The 17,890-nt window shown below is 36.7% G+C and overlaps 1 protein-coding gene across 1 annotated transcript in view; it reads right to left on the bottom strand.

The window, feature by feature from the left end:
- The window catches only part of BABAM2 (BRISC and BRCA1 A complex member 2), a gene marked incomplete at its 3' end in the record, with an annotated part of 169,350 nt that overhangs the window by 82,256 nt on the left and 69,204 nt on the right, over positions 1–17,890 (bottom strand). The window lies entirely within an intron of this gene.

Raw genomic sequence — 17,890 nt, 5'->3', positions numbered from 1 at the left:
ATCAGATGCAAATGCCACAGAATTTTTTAAATGTTACAATATCACTGATTTTTTTTGTTATTTTTTCAAATAGCATATGGTCCAAAATTTCTGCTGTACTCAACTCTTATTCCTCTTGTGGATGAAAAATGTTTATGCGATCAGAAATTTGTATCTAGAAGTCACTGTCTCCAAGTTTCCTGCAAATTAAACCCATGCGTTACTTTCTGCAAAAATTGCACACTCTATAAAAAACTACTGAAAGAAAAAAAAAAATCCATGCTAAATACCATGACAGTCAATCTTAATGCACTCACAGTTTAATCTTTCTTTGTATCAGAACAATCAGCTACGGTTTTGGGATCAGGTAGAACAAAGTGTTTCCAGTTAGGACCTCACACCTCCCCAGTTCATAAATCACATACAGTACAAAAGAGTGTATTTCTGCTACATATAACTTCATTTAACCTCTTGACATCTAGTTAGAAAGCAATGAGTTAGCAGTGCAACCACCTTCATTGACAGCAAGTAATACGGTGCCACTTGCTGCTCACAAAGAAGCACCTTAACATGTTTGTGCATATGTGCATAGCAACTTGCCAAGATGCATTTGTTTTTATTCGTTTTGGAAAAATACAAGAGGAAACAGATAACCCAGCAGATATGTTCTCAGAGCAGGATCAACATGGTGCAGTATGCCCTGCTGTGCTCTGTCCCACACGCAGCTGTGAGGAAGGAACATGCAAACCGCTTAAACATTGTTAAGAGACCCTGCCCTAGCTGGGGAGAAGGGAAAAAAAAAGTGACTGCTGAGTGGTTTCAGGAAGACAATCTCGTGCCATTTGAAGCTTTGGCAGGACTGAAGTTGTTAATGTCCAGAGAGGCTAGCTGCATACCAGCTATTACGTGCAGAACACAACACGCCAAGAAACTTAGTGATAAGCTGCAGGGAAGAACGGGTCTTAAAAAAGCCTAATTGTCTTACATGAAAAATGAGACAGAGCTGACAGTGTTTTCTTACATTCTGCCTTGGTGTGCAGCTCACTTCTGACAGCTGAAAGAAAAGTGTACTCTCAGAAATGCCTATAAAACGGTCACGAGCACACTATGGCTGGAAATCAGAACACGGTTTTAACCTCCTTGTAAGTGGTGAGGACAAAACTAGCTGCTATCTTGTTGGGGTATGATCAGTTTATGGATGGGATTATATGACATGGTTGCCTGTAACAGCAACAGACAGTGTTATGTTTCCAAGTGGTACTATCATCCACAGTAGAAGAACCAACACAGATTACAAAACATTTTTCAACAAGACAAATAACAACAAAAAATAGCCAAGAGTGCAATCCCCCCTCCAGCCTTTTCCCCAGTATTTCATATATTCCCATCATTAAGGAATAAAATTTAAATAAGGAACAGCTTTCACTCCTGAAGCTGAGTATGACATGAACTGGCTTTTTCCCATTAATTTGCTAATTGTCAACCAAGTGAAAAGAACTATTAAGACAGATAAAGCAGTAAAGCTAATCATTAAAAAGTTTTAATTTTAATGGGCATTCTTCAAGAGATGACAATAATGCCAAGATGATATAATACATTCACTCATGAACATACACAGTTCTTCTGAGACCATACTATTTTGTTTGTAATTCTTTTCAAATAACTAGTTTTTACAGAATAGAAACTACATGCATTTTACAAGCTACATGGACAAAACCAAAGTTTTTAATCTTGCATTTAGTATTAGTGCTTAAATTGATGTCCACACACAGGTCGACACCATGTATAAGACCAGTTTCTAGAACACCACCCAGGTGCTCACTGATCAAAGAAAATAAAAACAAGGAAAAAAACCCCACCAAATCCCAACCCCAAAACAGATTACGTGAACACCACTACAGCATCCATTAACCCATGCAATAACATTACATGATATTTTCTACACTCACTAGTGGCTTCTTTAATATGACGACTCATGCCAGGAAAAAAAAAACAAACACACAACATAAATCATCATGGCATCTTTGCATGTTAAGCTGCAATAACATGATGTGTGCACAAAGAGCAATAAACTGAAACATGGTATTTTTAATTTACAAAAATAACATAACAAACACCACTGCAACTACTGTTGCCAGCACAGCACTGCATTACGTTCACACAGCTACTGCCCAATACAAGTTTGAGTACAGAAACTGGCATTCTTCTGTAACTACCACTTTTGAAACGGATGCGTATTTTTGGCCCACATATCTGAGAAATGAAAACTGCAACTTAAAAAAGATGAAAAAAAAAATCAGCATTCCTGTAGGTTTTCAAAATATGTAACGCAGTGACACCATGAAGTCGCTCAACTTTATTGCTCAGGTGGCCACAGATTTACAGTTTTGTCCCTCTGTATCCAACACCATACTGTTTATTCCTTTCAGACTTTGTCACTTTTATTTATGCAAGCATCTGCTTGGTGGAACTGCATTCAACTCTAGTATGTCTGTTAAAATTGCCGTTTATAAAACTAAACCAAAACCACATGTCTTTCAGATAAACTGTGGAAAGCTTTTTAACTAATAGACCTTTTTGATGTTGTCTGTGCCAGTCACAACTTAACTCCTTCAGTGACCTCTCTCCTGGTCATCTCTACAAACAAATGTCTTTGCCTGGTACTATCAGGATTCATCTTTGTAGATATTTCCCCAGAACAGGGGCTGAGATCCTTCCATTACAGCAAAGCATCCAAAGGCAAAGGTTCTTCTGATGCTTATCAAACTCTGCCCAGGCAGTGTTTTCCCCTTTCCCATTTCTGTGTGCATATTTCTCTCAAAGAACAGGCCAGATTTAAACAGAGCAGCAAAGCAAAAATCACCTCTGTTTTTATTTTTCAGTTGGCTTCAAAAGAGAGAGTGACATCCAATTGCTTTGGCAGTATTATTCTCTTTAGGAAAAAAAGAGGCTGTTGAACTAAGTCACAACACATTTTTTAATATTTAAGTAGCCATGTCCCTTCTCATAATTTGTGTTTAACTCGCAACACTTAATGTTAGAGGATTTTATTTAAAAAAAATAATTTTATATTTAAGAGAAATTGATTGTGTAAAAATTAAGAATGAAAATTTTCTATAAATGTTACCATCCAAGGTTAGAACTGCCACAGTAAAGTACCATTTTATACTCACAGAACTTTCTCCACAAAAGACTCTCCAGAAGGTATTATTAAAATGAACTTCCCCTGAATGGAGAGCACATCCTGGGCCACAGGAATGTTGAGGTTTAAAAACGGAATGTTTGTAAAAATGTTTGAAATCATTAGTTAAGCATGTGATAATGCACACCTATTAGTTTTTCCACAACAGTCTCATGCTTGATAGCAAAAAACCCCCCAAAAACCCACCACCTCTAGTACACTGCAATGTAAAAGATCCAACACAGATCTTCATGGTGTCTTTCTGCCATCTTGCTGTCATATTTCTTTAAAAAAAAAAACAACTTTTCCTCATTTCAGAAAATGCCCATCCAAATCAAACAGGAAAAAAATGGATACACCATTTAACACTGAAAATAAATAGTTTTCTTGCTCAAAAACTGCAAAGGGTTTCCTATGTTTACAAAACACTTTGCACAGTGTGGACTGATCCTTGACTAAGCCTCCAAAGTGCTGTGGAAATGCAAAAGATACATAGTAAAGCAATGTGGTAAGAAAGGAACAACAAAAAGACACCTAAAGATTTTCAACCCATAGGCTTTTTCCTATTGCAGAGACCTTCTAGCAACAACTTACAAGAATAAATAAAACTTTTCACAAAGAAAAGCATAAAGAAAAAGCTCGTAGTATTTTATTCTAATTTACCCTTTGTTTATTTAGCTAGTGCAAATGAAAGTTTTGGAACTCGAGAACAAGAGGCCATGTGAAAATACAAATGCAGCATAGAACAGATGAAAATGGAAGTTTGAAGGCATTTAGAAATTTTTTTCCCTAAAAAAACTTAAGGAAAGAACTTCAGGTATCACAAGACTCCAAAGTAAAACTTAAAAACCTACATCTAATTGTATCAGCACTGTCTAAACAACCATTTGTTAGTTTTCATTCATATCAGTCTAAATTTACATTGCATGCTTTGATGTTTACAGCTGCTCCCTTTGCAAAATACTTTAACTTCTTACAAAGTATGAGTTGTTTATGAAAATTATCATCAAAACCACTTTAAATACACCATCCAAACGGCATTGTTTTCTCATATCCTACCTACTGTAATTGAAAACTGGGAATTTACTGGAACTGACAATTTATTATGAGTCAGATGGTTGATAGCCAGTCCAACCAAAACATCTGCTCCACACAGTCACAACTGCTATAACCCATTTCCTCTTGTGCCTGGAGTCCAACCAAGTTGTACACTACAGTTCCTTTTCCTTAAAGATGCAGACGCTGGAAAAATCAGTTGTTACCTTTTCTTAGTTATTAGCAAAGAATCGCCTTGCAACCCCTGATTAGAGTATTCTTTCAAGAGGAGGTATTTCTCTATTTGGCATGCAAGTGTGATTCCCTGCACCAAACAGCAACGCATGAAGTGGTGAGTGACTGCAGGCTTATCCCAGGCAGTGGCAGGACCTGCCTTTCCATGGAAGACTGGGGAGGTAAGGGGGCACGAGACGGGGAAAAGACCCTGCAGTGGGCCAATGTATAAATCGAGGACCTGGGATTAAGAATACAGTTTAGTGACATTAACAGTAAAGCAAGAATGAGAGGAAAAAAATTTAGAATTTGGCAGAAAGGACGGGAAAGGATGTGCGGGAAGAGTATTGGCAATGCTTTCGGGAGGACAAGCAACTTCTGGCCTCGAGGATGGTACGAAATGAGACAAGGGAGCAGGGCTCATTGTAGTGCTGTAAGTTTGTACCGTAAATACAAACAGCAATTGGTTTGGAGCTAAAAGCGAGGTATGGAAGAGAACACAAACTGTTCAACCTACTGGATGTTCCTTTGGGTAAGGAGATGCCACGCAGACGATTCATGTTGCAGAAGCCTCCAAACTGTACGGTCAGACCAAACCTGCTTCACAAGGCTCCCAGCCCCAGCTGATCACTCCTACCTCTTCCCTGGAGGTTTCTGACCTCTTGGCTCTCACAACTGCTCAATAACTGTCTTTGTGGTAGGACTATAATTGAGGGGATGGAAACCTCCAGCAAATGGGCAGGGGAAGGGATGGTTTAAAATAACATCAGCAAAGGATAAACCAAAATTTCCAACTTGTCTGATGTAATGGAGGTTGGGGGGAAGGTGGAACAGAAAGGCAGAATATGGATGCGAACACAGAGGATTGAGTCAGCATTGATCTTAGCATTGGCAGCCAGCTTATGAAAAGTGGAAGTCTTTTAACAGACACTTAGCTCTTGTGGTACCTCTCAGCCCTACCAAGTCAGTCAGCTTCATAGAAGTTGAGTGTGAAATTCGTATTTCAGGATCCTTTCTGGAGAAAAAAGGTCTCCAGAGGAGAAATGCATGAGAATACCATGCATTCAGAAAGATAATTTATCTTAGGGTCAAACTTAACCCATGTAATTTTGCATGAGGCATCCCTGTAATGGAATCATACCTATTAGCAACTGATCAGAGAAGTGAACAACAGAACTTGTTTTTAAAGCTGAAGTGCAAATTGCAGCAGAGAAGAATACACAACACTATTTACTTCATTAGTACTAATGGGCTACTTGCATCACAACAGTTAGCAAAGTTTGGCCTTTTCCCTCCAAAGGACAGCACGCAATAAGGTGAAAAACAACTGTCAAAGTATGCGTAGTGGTTTCACTAGCCAGCTTTGATACAAGCAGTTACATGTTCTCCCAACTTTCTTCTACATTTAATTTTTTTTTTAAAAAATAACAAAACTAGGGGAAAGCAGGTTAAGGAATGTGAAGTGGCACATGAGACTGAGAAATCTGCTTCACTCTCGGGAGAGTATGTGATTATTCCAGGAAATTCTTTCTCCTGTCTTCCAGGAAACCCACCAGGTCTGATCAAGGAGAGCTGATTCTTTAAATAGGATCTTTAATGAAAACAAAGGCAGTTACGTTGTGTGCACTGCCCACGGCATCGCAGTGTTCCAAACACAGCCCCTGTCCCAAGGCAACCCAGCAAAACACGTGCCCAGTCTGGGCAAAGAATGCAGATGAGCCCAGCCTAATTCCTATTTTAAAAGTTAAGGAAAATCATAGTATGGGAACAACTTTGCAGAATCTGAAGAGCTTACTTAGAGGACAAGATACTGATTTTTAATTAAAACAAATTTAAATAAGTATCTACTAAACATTAAAAAGTATCAGCAAGACCTCCAAGTATACCATTGAGCATCAATAATTGAACATGAAAACAAACACTATTGCATGAGTAATATCCCAAGGTTTGGTTTGGTTTTGTTTTCAGGCTTTCACATATAAATATATGGTGTTTCTCTACGACAAAAACTTGACATCTGTTTTGCCTATGCCATTTTCTTTTATTATGGTCATGGTAATTTACTACTACTTTTGGAATATGAGCAACTGTCAGAGTTAGGTAAAGAATGCTGTTAGGAAAAGCATAAGGAATAACAAATGGTTAAAAAGAAAGACTAACATTCTCATCCATGAAAATACATGTTAGATTCACAACTTTCAAGATTAATGTCGTTTAAGTGGATAAAAGTTAATTTATTTTGACAGTATAAAAAGTTGTGGTGACACTTTCACCACAACAATACCTTTTGCTCAGCTCTGAAAAACTCAATCTCGGAAAATACGGCAGATTTCTTCAAACGTCAAAAACATATTTTGGTAAGACTGGGACTAAAATTTAAAATAAATAATCTAGGTGGGACACTGTCTAAAATCAATATTGGGTGTATTCCAAAATTAGTATTTCTGAACTGATTCCAAGTGAGCTAAAATGTACATGAAATGAGTATGTAGAAGCAAGAGATACAAAGTACACTTGCAAGAGAGGATCATTCCATCATATTGACTGAATCTTTGTAAGTCCTCACCGAACAACTGTATTTATTAGCTATGTTTTAATGACACTACAGTAGAGGATATTTTATATTTTTAAAAGAGACCGATAAGTTGCTCATGATCTTAGATTTCAATTTGTTCAATGAAACCTAAGAATTACAAGTGCATTAGCTCTACCTGCTCTAATATCAGGTGTCACATTCAGATTAAAATAAGATTAAAAAAGAAAATTTACAGTTTGGAATGTCTCTGCAACAAATTAGAAAGAAATAACACAATAGGGAGAAACAACATTAGGAATCTAGACTGCTGGGAGGTAGTCTCAGACCTAATTTTTCCATACATTCACAAAAAAGTGCTTTTCTCTCCTGGGACCCCAATTTATCCAACACTACAGATTGCTGCTGAATTTTTTTCTAACCTAACTTCTAAGCAGACCGAATAAGTTTTAATAAAACACTACAGTTTCACCATTAAAAATGTACATTAACCAGAAAGATGCCCCTATTACTCTGATGAAGTTTTGTAGGCAGGAAAGAGACTCGGGCAAAGCAATCACCTGTCTCCGCCATCACCAGCTGATAATGGGATGCACAAGAAGTTCAGAGACTTCAAAGCTTAGTTTCTATAGGTCACCCTGCCTGTTCTTAACAGTGAGCAGCAGTTACATCCACTCAGACCAAACCAGTATTGCCACGTCTTGACAAACAACTTTTGGTCTTTAAATCAAGAGCACCACAACAACCGTTCTCAAAAATCCAGGTATCATTTCTACTACCAAGAAATACTGCAATAAGGTACTCTACTGGCACCAGTGGTGCTACTGGCAGAATAAAGGACAGCACAACCTGAGCAACAGTGCGAGAATCCAGCTGAAATCATAAGACTGAAAATTTAAATGTTGAATAGTGAGAAGAACTGTACTAGGAACTAAAAACGTAGATTAATACCCACCCTTCAAAGGGTCCTCATGTTCAAAGACCATGAGGCAAGACAACTTTTTTTTAATATATATAGTCTAAACAATATAAAGTGGATTTACAACATTTCCAAATGTAAAAATATACTTCTAATGCTCTCAGAAACAAGCAAATAGAAATAAAACACAAAATATCTTCCGTTTAGATGACTTATGACAGGTCACCTCCATGTAGTTTCTTTCTCTGTAAATCTCCCAAAGCTACCAAGCTGCTTCCTCAACATGTAGTTATGATCCTTTTTTTTAATGTAAGCTCTATGTTTTTAAGCTTGGTTTCTCAGATAAAGATTTGGGGACATATGCAATTTGGAATCCAAATCCTTCACAAGGGTTTCATGGAGACTCGAATCTCTCCAGCCACCTCTTCAGATGACTGGACTAGAATTTCTTTGGAAAGCAATATTTGCATTCCTCTCTCTCATTTGACTGATTTCCCATCTCCTTAAAAATAGTAATGTCATTGCAGAGGGCAAAGAGCAGTCACCTCATGTCCAGTGGAAAACAAGATCTGCTAATAAATGCCTGAGTACTTAACTAGAGTACAAACAGATCATTAATATGGTTCAAAATAAAATCATTTTCCTGCCAAGCCAACTTTCTAATCACCAAATACAGCTTTTCTATACATGGATATTTATATATGTAAATTGACAAAACAAACATAACAGATCAGTATACAGGGCTCACAACTGAAAGAAGATTCAGAGGTAACAATTATACTTGGGAAGACCATAATATATTTGTGCAAGTAGGGATCCTAGGTACAGAGCTAAGTCTTAGGACAGCATGACACTAATGAGAGTATTTTTTTAAAGATAACTAAATGGGTCATTGATACAATTAATAAATCTCATAAAAAAAATACAGTGAAAGAGAGACATCTGTGATAAGTATTTCTGCAACCATGTTGTGGTTGGAAGTCAGCATAAGTATTTATTTTTTAAAAATCAATCCAACTTTTTCATAAAAGCTTTTCCCCCACTCTCAACATATTCTTGTATGTTCCTGGTTCAGTGAATATCTCTGCAGAATCAGAAATACTATAGATTACATGGGTCACAACAAGAATACCAGAGTAAAGCCATATTCGGAGACAGATCTTCAGTGAACCAGGAAGCACCAACAAGATTTCACAGATGAAAAAGTGAATAATCAAAATGTAAGGTAAACACAAGCGAAGTTACACTTGTAACTTCAGTGCTCTTTCATCACTGCAGCTTAGTATTCCTGACCTGATTTAAAAATACAAAATATTTTCTTTTAAAAGAAGGCACAAATACTAAAAGTATTAACTGCTATGAGTTGTTTAGTCAATTGCTGTTTCCTGAGAATAACCGGAATGTTTCCCAAAGACCACAGCACTTCTGATTCACAAACTGTTTATTATGCATTCCCATTTTGAGTGTATAATATTTATATTTCTTTTCAAGAGAATTCTATTATCGCATTATTACATTGATGTCTACAGGATCTTAGAAGACTCAGTGTCTGTGTGGGGCATTTTCTGCTTTGTACAAGGTATCCACAAGTCGAAGCATCCTGTCCCCTTGAGCCCTATTTACAAACATTCATCATTCCAGCAAATAACATGCTCGGTGCGATCACGCACACAAAAGTTTATGTCTACAGATGTCAAAAGAGTAAGAACCTGTTACTGTAAAAAAGGAAGTTCTTCCAGTAAGAAGATAAACACAGCTTTTTTCCTCGCATTTGTGTGAAGGTGGATTCTGCTACAGGTGTGAAGCAGGATGCTAGAATGAGGGACAAAAGCGGTATTAGTCAAAAATGATTACAACATTGGTCTTTCAGAGTTCACAGCTGTACCAGTATGTAAATCAGGTGCATAATGTGAGGAAAAACACAAGAACAGGGATAGCCTCTGTTCTGTATTAATAAAAAAAGTCACATTCTGTGACATTATCTGTCAAGAAAGGTCTCTGGAACTTATAGTGCAAGACAGTAATTCTTGTACTTAGCATACTGCTCAGGTTAAGGTTGACTCACTGTTGTTGATTACCTTGCCCAAGACAGCACCTGAAACACAGGGTGTCCAGCTCAGATGTGGTCCCAATGAATTAAAGTGCTAGTTACATCACATATTTCCAGATGAAAGACTGGTTCCATCACTGAGATTTACCTGGTTACTGACTCAGAAAAGATCACCAGATTTTTTCCCTATCTGTTCCATTAGTGCAGTCATCACCAACTTGGGATAAAGAATTTGCAGAAGAATTGTTAAACACTTCTACAACATCCAGAGCTGTGTTTTAATGAAAAAGATGCAGGTTCAAAGATTACTCACAATGATACTGCCCTTGAATTTGCAAAGTCTTCCCTCTCATATCATCTGTTCAAAGGTTCAAGGGATGATTTTCTGTAAATGTAATCCAACTTTTAATGTTCTCAAAAGGCCTGAAATTACTTGCATGTGCTCAACAGCTTCAGCACAGCATCCCAGCATGCACAAATCAACAGAGCAGAACACCATCTCTTCTTGGTCAGATACTCAGCTTTCTGTCAATAAAACTGAGCATTATGTTCTTTGGCAAGGAGGACGATGCCATCACACACAAGCCAGACTGACGACAGGGTTTGAACTGGGAGTTTCTCACACTGTCCTATAGAAGAGAGCATGCAATAGTTTTGGTCTTTTCCCTCCTCCTCTTTTTCTTTGAGACAGTGAATTTAAGAAATCAAAGACTAAATTGCTTTCAGAAGTTTCTTGAAATAATGCAAGTTTGGATGGGATTTGCTGGATGGTTAGTCACTGGGTTCCTGCCTGCTGTTTGTCAGGAACAGTTATAGTGGACTGACAGATGACAGTTACTGTTCTACTTCCCACTTATTCATGAACCTCAGTTCCCCTACAGGCATCAGTTTCAAAAGAATGTAGCCCTTCGTTTGTGTGGCATATCTACACCTATAGTGGGACACCCTATGACATCTCCTTATTAAGAATTTTTAAAAGAGCTTAATAAAAGTGCAGATTTGGAAATACTTTAAAAATAAAATAGCATAAGAAACCCAAAGTAACTGCCAGAAAATAAATGAGAAGCCAATACTTAAGATGCCATCATAAAAAACAGGTTAAAAACAGGGATGTTAAATAGCAATAGTTGAACTCCTATGTACATTAGCAAGCTGCAAGTCTGAAACTATCAGGCCTTTTCTACTAAGAAGCTACTTACAAAACAGCTGTGTTTATCAGTGACAAAATTGTAATTTATAGCATTTTAAGAATCAAGGGAGAGGGAAGATTGAAGTCACATGCATTCTGGGAATTCTCAAAAATTGCCAAATGCAGGTCAATTTTTCTAATTAATCTTTCCACCATCAGTAACTTGCTTTTTTCAAGCCTATGTAAAATTGCTTCTACTGTCTTGATATCTCATGTGCAAAATTTCCTCTTTTTTTTTTTTACTTTATGGTGTTTATCCAGAAATGAAATGTATCTCATCTTTTACTTCTGCACTCCAAACATAATGTTAGAAGCCTATCCTGTCTTGCTATTTTCTGAGTATTAAGAATAGTTGTAATTTTGTCGCACTGTCTTTACTTTGTATGCTGCACCTCCACAGCAGACACAGAAGAAAACCATCTACATGCACACTCTGCCCCAAAGCCCACAACCACCCAATACATCAATTTCTTTGGAAATAGAAAAAAATACTATGGAATGAGAAGGGTTGATGAAAATATTTTAAGCTAGGTCTCACATCTAGCTTCAAATAAAAAGGTTGAGAAACACTGCTTTAACCATAAACACAGTTCAAGTTTTAGCCATGAGACAAAGCTGTCTAAAAGCCCACTCTAATTAAGACTGAATACATTAAACAAAACCACTAACTAGTGGCAATATGTTCTTTTTAAGATCTAACAGGAGACTCTGACTCTTCATAGAATCATAACTGAAATAGCATACAATGAAACAACATCGCATATGGAATCCCAGTTCTAATGTAAGATCTTGTGAAGTATTAGGGAATGTGAAAACTTACCAAGTAAAACTGTGAACAGAGTAACAGAAATAGGCTGTGTATTTCAACAAAAAAATTGAGGAGCTATCCACGGAGCATATGAATTTTTTTTTTGTTATCACAATAAAAGGAACTGCTAGGCATAGATACTGAAATCCAACACCATCTGACTTTCATTTTACAGCTATGCAGACAATGGACCTTCCTTTGTATTAACTTGACAGTGCTGCAGATTATATGGCCATGGGACTAAACTAAAAATTCTGCTAAGTGAAGCGATAGCCATATGTTCATTAGCAATATATCAACTCATGTTTAAATGACAATTATTATAGACCTGACTTCAACTAAATCTGTCTACGTTTTTGTTGATATTTGTAAAAGCAAGGGCAAATGGTCAATTTAATGATTTATTCCAAAAACTGTTATAAAAGATGGTTACACTCAATACTTCTCTAGTCTTTAAATCTGATAAACGTCACCATGATCCTAGCATCACTGAAAACAGTAAATCCAGGAAAATAAATCAGTCTTCAACTAGAAATAAAACCTTAACTGAGACTGTTTTCATTTTATAATCTAAATACAGCTTGACAGAGCTACATACACTGGGAATGGATCCTCAGTTTTAGTTCTGCTGGGTAGTTCTTTCAGAGGTGTAGCTGTTTGCTACAATAAATTTTATAGTATTTTGCTTAGATCAGTTTCAAACAATTAAAGAAATGGCACTAACTGCAACCCACGGTACAGTACCCTACAGCTGAGTATGTTAAAAGATATTTCAAGAGAATGTATGCCAATTCATTCATCTTCACCTTCCTTTGCACAATGTTATCATCGTGACAGTAAGCTCCTTAGATAACACCCATGCCATATGCAGGTGCACATACACATATGTACGTAAACAGGTTCTTTTAAAAGTTACCCTCTAGTTAGCAGATGGCCATGGCAGTAATTAGCTTAAATGAAACAGAAGTGAAGATCCTTCTATCCTCTCCTTTTCTGGTGCTTCATTTGGCATCCACACTACAGTCTTGCCAAATTCTGACCTTTCAGCCCAGACAGTACTCACGTCATGAACACAAACCTCCCATTAACTGTGAAACTCAAGACTTTACCCTCTCCATACAGCATCGTTAACTGCTTGGTCCACAACAGAAGCTACTCCTCCCTCTACTTATACTTGGCACCACAGTAACATCCACAGAAAGCTCTGTCTAGATCACGCCTTCATTACTCTTGAACAGTCCCCAGAATCTTTGAGTAATATTAGATAGAAATTGTTAAATATTCTTTGGAAACAACCACTGTCCTGGCTCCCTGTGAGCACATACTTTTTAGCCCCTATACTCCACGTCAATCAATATGAAAACTTCTAGAGCCTTCCAGATTTCCAACACGTCTACTTCTGAAACTGCTTTTCAGCTGGGCTTTACTACTCTCCCAGTGTTATCAATGGCAATATTTATACTTAACATAAAAAGAAACTTTCAATATTTTCCTTCTCGTCTCTAAAGAAATTATGCCACATCCTTTTGTCTTTCTCCACATTCAACTCCTCACTATCCTACACTAACTGAAGGACTTCATAAAGGTTTTTTCTTTGTTTTGTGGGGGTTTTTTTAACATATTTTTTATTTTTATTTCCATGGCATCTGTGATCTTTTTGGGAACAGAAGCTTCAATTGCTTAAGTCCCTTCAGCCTGAAATACAAGCTGGTTACTTAAACACATCCATCTTGGTTTTTACTCAGAACAACTGCACTTGCTTGACACTAGTTTGTCTTAAGGCCACTCTGTGTCCAAATAGATGCGCTTATGGTACGTGGTTGTTTGTTTGTTTTTAATAAATATAGAACAGATATCCTTTTCCACTAGGACTAGTCAACTCCTACAGATACATATCTATTTTCTTCCCCCAAAACTTTCATTTCATTCATTCTGAGAGCAGTTTAAACCCCACTACATTAATCAAGTATAGAGTGTTCCCACATTAAGAAATACCCTCTGCAGGTATTTTCGTATCTATGAAATTGGTTTCCAAGATGCTTTACATTAAAACTTTAATCTTCATAAGATTACTATAATTATTAGTTGCACTGTAATAACTGGTTTTGTTGCAACCACGTGTTTGATGCTCTATTGTTACAAGAGGAGCAGTCCCTTTTATAAGTCTTTACTATCTGAAAGGTAGATGTATAAAGATACCAGGAAAGTCCAGAGACAAAACTAAACATCCAATTTTTTTTCCTAATGTTTGTTTGCTTTGTATTGTAATTAATTCATTTTTTATAACTTTTACAACAAAATTATCTTAGAACAAGAAAAGGAACTAACTTGAAGGGCATTTTTTGCCATAGCTAGTTTCACTCTGGAATACTGATATGCAAGGTACAGTTATTTGAGAAAAGGGGAGAACAGCACAGACACACTCAAGCAAAATAATCACTGATGCCTCGTTTCCCTAGCAGATAATGCTAAAATTACAGCTAAATGAGCAATGTGGTTGATCTGAAATTCTGAAATACAGTAGATAAACCCTTGATGTAAAAATGTATGAAGAATTCCTTTGTGGCAATGTGTTCAGCGGATGTCAGCAGTACTCCATTCCTTCTAGAGGCTGTTATTTCCAATTGAAAAGCCATTCTTGAGAAGGAAAAATGGAAGTCTGTTGTTGTACAGGCAGATAGGTGGCTGAGATGGGTACCTGCAGCAAGTCCATGATAGCTGTACTTAAAGTTCAGTGAGCCTAGAAAGCGGAGGCTTAGGACTGATGGTGAAATGACTGTTGTTTGTATAGCTCCTCAGAAAAAGTCAGCCATTCACTTTCTGAGAAAACAGTTTAAGACAGAATGTTGTCTTGATTTAAAGGAAGATTAAAACAAAAACAGGAGGTAAGTCTGAACTGTATAGATTTGAAGTCTGTAAAAACTGCACTCCTTGTGTGGGCAAGATGAGAATTTAGATTACTCTTCCTTGATTTAAATTACTTTTGGATACAGAAAAACCGGAAAGCTATTAGGAGAAGAAATGAGAAAGACAGAGTGGGCACAGACATTTCCAGCTATCATGAGGCTATAATGTACTCTAACAGAGGAGGTGAGGTCTTCTCTTACTGCTTTTTGAAGAAAACTAAGATGATGCTATTGAAAACTTTATTTCATACCTACTTGGTATTGGTGTTGGTGATCACCCACCAACTTAGAATATTCACTACTAGACTGTAGCAGAGGTGCTACACTTTAAGTAATCTTTCATAGCGTAAAAAGTGTCTCCTCTTAGTTTCAGTTCAAGTAAAATATTTCAGTACACTGTCCATTAACATGAATAATACAATCCTTTCTTCAATTCTGAGACACACTTCAGTTTCACTATGTTGATGTGAAGAGACCTTTCTCTAAATGCCCATACTTCGTGACCTGCTAACTTGACTGTAGAAAAAACACTGGTGGACTAATTGGCAAGAACACAGAAACATGTTTCCTTTGAAGATCACAGATACTATATCAGATTAGATTTTGAAATAGGTGAATAAGAAGAAATATTCTGTTTAGACTTGATACAACAGAAGTCAATTTCTAGGCGTAGTCCATGATTTTTCCATTACTTTCCTATGAAATATGAAGTGATGTCATTTTTGTTCTATAATATTTTCATTAAATAAATTACAGGTTAAATGCATTATCCAGGACAATGAATGGGACAACTTACTGTTGTGACATGGTAGATAAGTGACATAATGCACTGGCTCTTACAAATATTTTTCATGTATGCTCATGATAAACTGTGATGCTCATGATAAAGTCTTTCAGTTAAAAAGAGGTTTATTCTTCGAAGAATATGTATATTCCCAGTGACCTAAACACTGTTCTTTAATCTAACATAGCAAAATAACTGTTAATGCAAATTCCAATAGATCTTTTTTTCTTGGCTGTAATTCTTCAGGGAACTTAGGTAATGGAATCAAAACTTGAGCTTTAACCAGATGCTGGCATAAACCTAGTTGCAGTAACCACAGCAACCTTAAGCAATGTTGTAGTTACCTGGTGTCTGCTCACTAGACTGGACTCGTATCTTTTTATGAGCCTTAGGCAGTTTGCGAATATGTATCTTTGCATTAATTCCCACTTAACAAAGTTGGATTTAATAAAACAAACTTAAGATGTTACAATCCTCACCAGAACGGAGATGCATTATTCTAACAAAGAAGTTTAGCAGATATTTGCCAACTTGCCAACCTTGACAAAATCCCTTGTTTTAGTGGATATCGCCAATAAAGTAAATACTGACCTTCAATTTCACTTATGTTATAAAAGATGCCACTTCATATATTTTGAATTGGTGAAAAACTTTTGTCTGCCATGTATTTTATCAAGGCCTGACTTCTTTCTTAACTAGGAAACTTAAGTATCTTCCACATTTCAGCACCTGGAAACCTAATGATATGTGGTCTGAGGGTACCTAGCTGTGATACTGAGAAAACTAAGTTACACTCATTAATTATTTAAGCAAAAAAACCCACTCAACAAGAAAGATAACAAACTTCTGACACGACTACCAATGATAAGGTAGGCATGAGTAAGACTGATCTGCTTTGGGACCTACAGTGTTGTTCTGTCTGAAAGACAGTACTTCATTTACTTCTGAGTCTACAATCAGAAGATAAAACAGGTCTTAGCATAGAGCTTCTCCAAGCACATAAGATATTCCAAGGAGGTTGCAAAGAATACTGTAAGTATCATCAAGATACCCTCCAATACTACTTCTGAAAGCCAAGAAGCCTTATTTATTAAGAACCCATAAGGAAGAAGATGAAAGCCAGTCTTCAGAAGAGCAAGAAATACTGTGGTACTAAATCAGTCAGACCTTTAGTACTGAGGGTTGAGCTCTGTGTTGAGCAAACTTGGCCAATGCAGAAGTACTGATGAAAGGTTTTGCAATCTTGCCAGAGCTGATATTGAAACTATCAGCAATCCAGACACTGGTAACAGGCAACTCGAGTGTCCAATGCATGTGTATTGGATAGTTGGTGTCATAATAAAATTTCATAAATAAGTTTCTTTCATAGAGTGCTGGATCATGCATAGGATAGCTAAAGAAAGACAGAAAGAACTGAGGCCTGTCCTAAATTCAGGTCTGGTTTGATCAACCTGACAACACAGCAGCTTGAGTTGCTATTTACATCTTAAGGCCTGATACTTACCTGCCAATGAAGGCAAGAAGAGAACAACGCTTAAGTCTCACCACTGAAAGCCTGCTTAATTTTAATGTTATGTGAATTTGATGCACACCATTGCTCACATGGATAGATTATAATAGCATTTCCACTGTCTTCTGCTTCATTTTCACATATTGAACTGACATTAAATAATTTTTTAAATAAAGCAGCACAAAAGCATTTGCAAAGAACTTATCGTGCAAAACACTTGTAATCCTAAATTCATACATACATACATTTTAGGCTGCTGGTAGCAATTCAAACTATACTTAAAATGGATTAAAACACTATTTAAAAGATATCGTATGACTAAAGCAAAACTTCATGCTTAAAACAATTATTTCAAACCTTTTCAGTTTGGTTTAAATTAATAAAATTGCTTGTTTCCTCTCTCCCTCCAACACTGCTGTATCAAAGGAAATTACTTGAAGATTTTAAAACATCTACTGCATGACAGCTCCTGAAATTGAGTAAAGTTCAACCATGATAAACAAATACTCAAATGGACACAGATTAGCACACTGAACAGCTCGTACTCACCTATTAATAAATAATATACTTAATTTAGGTTGACAGCCATAACTAAATTAACAGATAAAGTAATTATTGTATTTCATACTCTATGGCTTAAAAATCACAACTACCAGAATCTATTTCTGTAGTGTCACTACATGACTTCAGCAAAACTTCATAAACCAGTTTTCCAATTTTAAAATGTGGAGATTAATACATCTTATCAGTGATGTTACAGGT

The sequence above is a fragment of the Phaethon aethereus genome (genome assembly GCF_964289735.1).
Source record: "Phaethon aethereus genome assembly, chromosome: 3".
Taxonomy (NCBI): Eukaryota; Metazoa; Chordata; class Aves; order Phaethontiformes; family Phaethontidae; genus Phaethon; species Phaethon aethereus.
This window is presented reverse-complemented; position numbering and strand designations above follow the sequence as displayed.